This window comes from Peromyscus californicus, unplaced genomic scaffold (assembly GCF_007827085.1).
Source record: "Peromyscus californicus insignis strain IS unplaced genomic scaffold, ASM782708v3 Scaffold_9__1_contigs__length_137607984, whole genome shotgun sequence".
NCBI classification, from domain to species: Eukaryota; Metazoa; Chordata; class Mammalia; order Rodentia; family Cricetidae; genus Peromyscus; species Peromyscus californicus.
The window spans coordinates 93,966,819-93,972,818 of record NW_026294617.1 but is presented as its reverse complement, the minus strand read 5'-3'; positions in this window follow the sequence as shown (position 1 = coordinate 93,972,818).

The window sequence follows — 6,000 nt, the reverse complement described above, 5'->3', positions numbered from 1 at the left end:
CCTGGGCGCCTGCTTTCCTAAGCACTGAACTGTGTTTCTCTCTCTCTCTCTCTCTCTCTCTCTCTCTCTCTCTCTCTCTCTCCCTCTCTCTCTCTCTCTCTCTCTCTCTCTCTCTCCCTCTCCCTCTCTCTCTCTCTCTCTCTCTCTCTCTCCCTTTCCCCCTCCTCTGCCCCCCCCCTCTTTCTCCCTCTCTCCTCTCTTCCTATAATTCATTTTGGATAAAAATTCTTACAAAATAGATACTGTCCGTGGTGGTTTGAAAGCAAATGGCCCCCAAAAGGAGAGGCACTATTAGGAGGTGTGTCCTTGCTGGAGAAGGTGTGGTCTTGTTGGAGGAAGTGTGTCACCGTGGAGGCGGGCTTTGAGGTCTCATATATGCTCAAGCCATGCCCAGCGAGATCAGGATGGAGAGTTTTTATCTCTTTCTCCAGTACCATGTCTGCCTGCATGCCGCCATAACCCCAGCTGCCATGCTCCCACCATGATGATAATGGACTAAACTTCTGAAACTGTGAGCCACCACCTCAATTAAATGTTCTCCTATAGAAGAGTCGCTGTGGTCATGGTGTCTTTTCACAGCAATGGAAACCCCAAGACACTCTCATAGTTCTGTCTTTTCTTTTTCTCCTACTACGTTTCCCAACTTCTGACATTGTCATTGAACTCTAGGCGCCACCAGCAGTGCCTTTGCCTAAAAGTACTGAATTCTTTGTGTACTTAGGCTTGTAATGTCAACTCTACTAACTGCTATTTGATCTGGTCTCGGCTCCTGTGGTATGTAATGCATTCATGGTTGTACTTGGGTGTGCAAGGTACTCAAATTAGAAAATTAATTTTTTTAAAAAAACTAGTTTACGGCCGGGCGGTGGTGGTGCACGCCTTTAATCCCAGCACTTGGGAGGCAGAGTCAGGCGGATCTCTGTGAGTTCGAGGCCAGCCTGGGCTACCAAGTGAGTTCCAGGGAGGCGCAAAGCTACACAGAGAAACCCTGTCTCGAAAAACCAAAAAAAAAAAAAACTAGTTTACAAAGTAGTGAGTTTCTTTATGGTGTTTTCATGTATATGTAGTGCTGTGGGATGGTCTTTCTGTATGCTGTGAATTTATGTTGCTACCATTGGTTAATAAAGAAGCTGCTTTGGCCTATGGCAAGACAGGTTATAGCCTGGCAGGAAATCCAAGCAGAGATATGGGGAGAAGAAAAGCAGAGTCAGGGAGACGCCATCCAGCTGCCCAAGGAACAAGATGCCACCGGACTGGTAATGCCACGGCCATGCAGCAAAAGATAGATTAACACAAAGGGGTTAATTTAAGATGTTAGAGCTAGCTAGCAATAAGCCTGAGTCATAGACCAAACAGTTTGTAATTAATATTAATCCTGGATGGGACACATAAAAGCTTCTGGCTACAATGTAGTATATTTATTTATTTATTTATTTATTTGAGATGGTATCTCATTGGCTAGTCCTGCCTGGTTTAGAACTCTGCATACACCAGGCTGGTTTGGAACTCACAGAGATCCACATGCTCTTTTCTTCTGAGTGAGTGCTAGGATTAGAAGTATATGCCACCATGCCCAACCAGTTTTTTTTTTTCTTTTTTGAGACATGTTCTCATGTAGCTCAGGCTGGCCTCAAACTCAGTATACAGCCAAGGGCGATCTTGAGCTCCTAATCTTCAGGTGTATGCCTTATGCCCAATTCAAATTAGAATTTCTGATAATGAATTTTCAGTGTAAGTATATCCCAAATATTGTAAAAGCAAACAATTACTGTTTATATGAAAATCAAATATAACTAGATCATCTATATTTTTTTCTGACATTTTCAATCAAATTCCCAGAAATGTATAATTTGTTTGACCCTAGCTAACCTTAAACTGATTTCTTGTTACCTTTTTTTTTGTGTCTTCCGTATTGTAAAGTTTTGCTTTAGGGTCAAATGATAGGGCACTGGTGAGATGGCTCAGTGGTTGGTCTTCCAGAGGTCTCAGGTTCAATCCCCAGCTTTCTCATGGAAGCTCACAACTGTTTGTAACCCCAGTTCCAGGGAATCTGACAGCCTTTTCTGGCCTGTTTTGTGCATAGCATGCACGTGGAGCCCAGGCATACATGTAGGCAAAATACACACACATACACACACACACACAGAGATCAGGTGATTAAGAAACCTGGCCTCCTGGCACAGTGTACTGAACTGCTGTCTCTCTTTCCTCATTCATGGTCTTCTGATTATTCACTAACACTTGTCTCCCTGACTCTGCTTTTGCCTCTGCCATCTCCTCTTTATTCTGTGGTCACTTCTCTCCTGTCCCATTTTGACATTCCTGTAGTTAAATGTGATTTCTTTAAGTTTTTTTTTTTCTTTTTCCTTTAGGAGTTCAGGGTGTAGCTCTTGCTTGACACATGCAGAAGGTCTGGGTTTGATCTCTAGTGTTAAAAAAAAAAAAGTATGAGCCGGGCGGTGGTGGCGCACGCCTTTAATCCCAGCACTCGGGAGGCAGAGGCAGGCGGATCTCTGTGAGTTCGAGGCCAGCCTGGGCTACCAAGTGAGTCCCAGGTAAAGGCGCAAAGCTACACAGAGAAACCCTGTCTCGAAAAACCAAAAAAAAAAAAAAAAAAAGTATGGACTTCTTGGGTCAACTGGGGATTTGAGTTCCAGCCTATCCCTTCAGTGTCCATGGGAGTGTCAAATTATTTCATGTCTGTAAGAGCCTTCCACTTTCTGTGGAAGGCCGAGCCCTAATGCTTACTTTATCAGGCTGCTGTGACTGTTCAAAAAGATAATGGGCACAGCACTTAAGAGTGAATGGATTTTTATTGTCAGAAGAGCTTCAGGTTTGACTATTAACTTGAGCTACTTAATGTCCAGACTTGCAGCTCATGTTTTGCTAACACTTGCTCTGGTGAACTTTTGAAGTCTTCTGCTTTCTCTCTCATGCCATCATCAAACAACTTGTTTCAGTTCCATGCAGTTCAGGAAATATACATTGAGTTTCTGGTTGTTGTTGTTGTTTCAGACAGAGTCTCACTATATAGCTTAGGCCCTTTGCAACTCACTATGTAGCCCAGGCTGGCCTTCAGTTCACAAGAATTTTCCTGCTTTAGCCCCACAAGTGCTGGAATCATTACTGATGTGTTAAGTTTAGAGCCTGGGCCCTGGAACCCTTAACAGGCTAGGCTAGACAACTTGTCCTCAATAAGTCAATTAAATGGACAAAAGAATAACTTCATTGCTGTCAGCATGGTGGTTACAGGATTACACCCTTTGCCTGGCATACATTTTTTATGTGCTAGGCATTTTGCTAAAATGCTGGAAATGCAAAAATCATTAGGATAGCACTAACCTCAAGGAAAGTTGTAACACGAATCTTAAAGGTCTTATAATAAAAAACCCAGAGCCAGATATCAGGTGAAAGTTGAAAGATCAGAGAAGCAGAACAGCCAGCCACTAGCTTACCTCTATGAAACCCTCAGCCTAAAGAGAATAAGTTCCTGTTTCCTCATGCCTTATATACCTTTCTGTGTCCTGCCATATTACTTCCTGGGATTAAAGGTGTGTGTCACCACTGCCTGGTTCTGTTTCTCTCATGTAGCCCAAATGGATCTCTGCCTCCTGAGTGATAGGATTAAAGGTGTGTGCTATCACTCCTGACTTCTATATCTAATTTAGTGGCTAGCTCTGTCCTCTGATCCCCAGGTAAGCTTTATTGGGGTACACAATATATAACCACAGGAAGTGTTTGTTGAGCAATATAAAACCAAATCACAAAAAGAAAAGAAGTGAAATTATATAGATATACACAGAATGATTTGAGATGCTATTGGGGCCAATGAGAAGGGATTTAGGCCCTTCAAAGAAAGGGAGAAAGAAATGCTTCAAGTTTGAGGATGATAGTTTCTGAGTGGAGTGGGTGGGCCAACTATAAAAACAATGACTGACTGGAAAACATTCTAAATTTAGTGAAGACCCAAAGAGAGGGATGGGATTGGTCAAACATATTTTGTACACAGGGAAGTAGGTTATGTACTGGGCCATAAATTGTGGAGCCAGTAAGGGCCAGTGAAAGCATTGCTTTTTTTTTTTTATTGGAAAGAAAGACATGTCCTAAATTAACAGAATCGGGAATGAACATCGAAACATTACAACAGACAACAAAGAAAAATTCAGAATATTATAAGTGCTTTGAAAACCTGTACTCCATTAAGTTGGAAAAGCTAAGGGAAATGGATGAGTTTGTGGATTCATCCAAACCACCAAAGTTAAAGCAAGAAGAGACAAAAACCTAAGTAGATTTTTGGCCTCCTATTATATAGTATTTCTCTTCTGCAGCCCCGAGGATTGATCCCAGGGCCCCATACATGCTAAGCAAGGATTCTTTGAGCTAACCTGACCTCTCCTACATCTTTAAAGCATGTTTAAAAATTCTCTTTCTTGGAGAGAGAGAATTGTACAAAGTTGCCCAGGTTAGCCTTGAACTCCTAGGCTCAAGTTATCCTGCCTCAGATTCTCAAGCAGCTAGGACTACAGTTGCATTTTTGTATCACACAAGGCTCATCACTTGGCTTCATGCCTTACATTAATGGTGTAAACTTAACCACTTTCACTGCTTTAGGTCATTTTTCAGTTCCATGTCTTCCAAGGCAGCAAAATACAGGTCACTACTTACTTCATAATTATAAGGGCTTCTGCTTCTATTTTTTTAAAATCACATTAAAGTTTCCTGGGAAAAAATGAGAAAATCATCCTTTTCTCTGATCAGTGTTTCTGTGACAGTGAACATGGTGGTATTTGCCTTGATTCCAGTACTCAAGAGGCCAAGGCCAAAATGAATGATAAATTGTAGCCAGCCTGGGCTATATGGCAAGTTTTAGGGCAGCCTGAACTACATAAGGAGACCTCTCTTCAAAACCAAAATAAAAGAACAACAGAAAAGAATTTATATTGTAAGGTATATTTTTCTTACTATATATTTTAAATCCTCCTCTTCCTTTATAACGACAGATTTATGGAGTACCAACAGTTTTCTGGGTATCTGTATATAACACCACACACACACACACACACACACACACACACACACACACACACACACCTCAGGATGGGGACAAACTGTAATGATCATGTACTAGGCATATTAAGTTTGTTTTAAAATATGGAGAAAGGGCTCAGTAGGAAATTACATGAGGTACAAAAGCTTGGGCTTAATTTCTAATCGTTTTGGGGGTGGGGGTAGGGAAGAGAAATGGGTAAAGAAAGAAAACAGATGTGATAGCTCAAGCTCGTGATCCCAGAACAGAGAGGCTGAGACAGGATGGTTGCCAGGAGATCAAGGTCTCAAGGCCAGCCTAGAGCCACCCTGAGTTACAATGTGAGATCCTGTCTTTAAAAGAAAGAAAAAAAAGTAAAGATAAGTATTGTATTAGTTGCTTTTTGCTGCTTCGACGAAATCCCTGTGAAAATAACTTGGGAAGGAGGACTTATTTGGGTTCATGATTGCAGAGTTTTTGGTTTATGGTCGCTTGGTTCCATTGCTTCTGGGTCTCTGGTTGGGGTGTATGTGGGGCGGTAGTTATTTACCAAAAAGCATACTGGCCACAAGGAGAGCCCCCCAAGAAGGCCTAGGTAAGACACACCCTCAAAAGCCAGTGACCCACTTCCAAATAGGCCTGCCTGTTCCACAATTTACACCATCTCCTAATAATACCTTCAAAAATTTAATACATCAGTGGCTTAGGCCAGAGCCCTCTCTATCCACTCCCTTCTCCCACCACGAAGCCCATTAGCTGGTAACGAGCCTTTACCATATGATGATCCTTTGGGGGCCATTTTAGATTCGGACCCAGTAAATATCAAGATCTAGTTTACATTCCATCATCCAGAAGTTTTCGGAAGACCAGAGTACACGAAGATTTAAAACGAGGCATTCTGTGCTAAGTCATCTAAGTTTTTCTCTTAGCTGTTTCCTAACTATGTTTCCGTAAGTCATGGTTTTAATCATTGG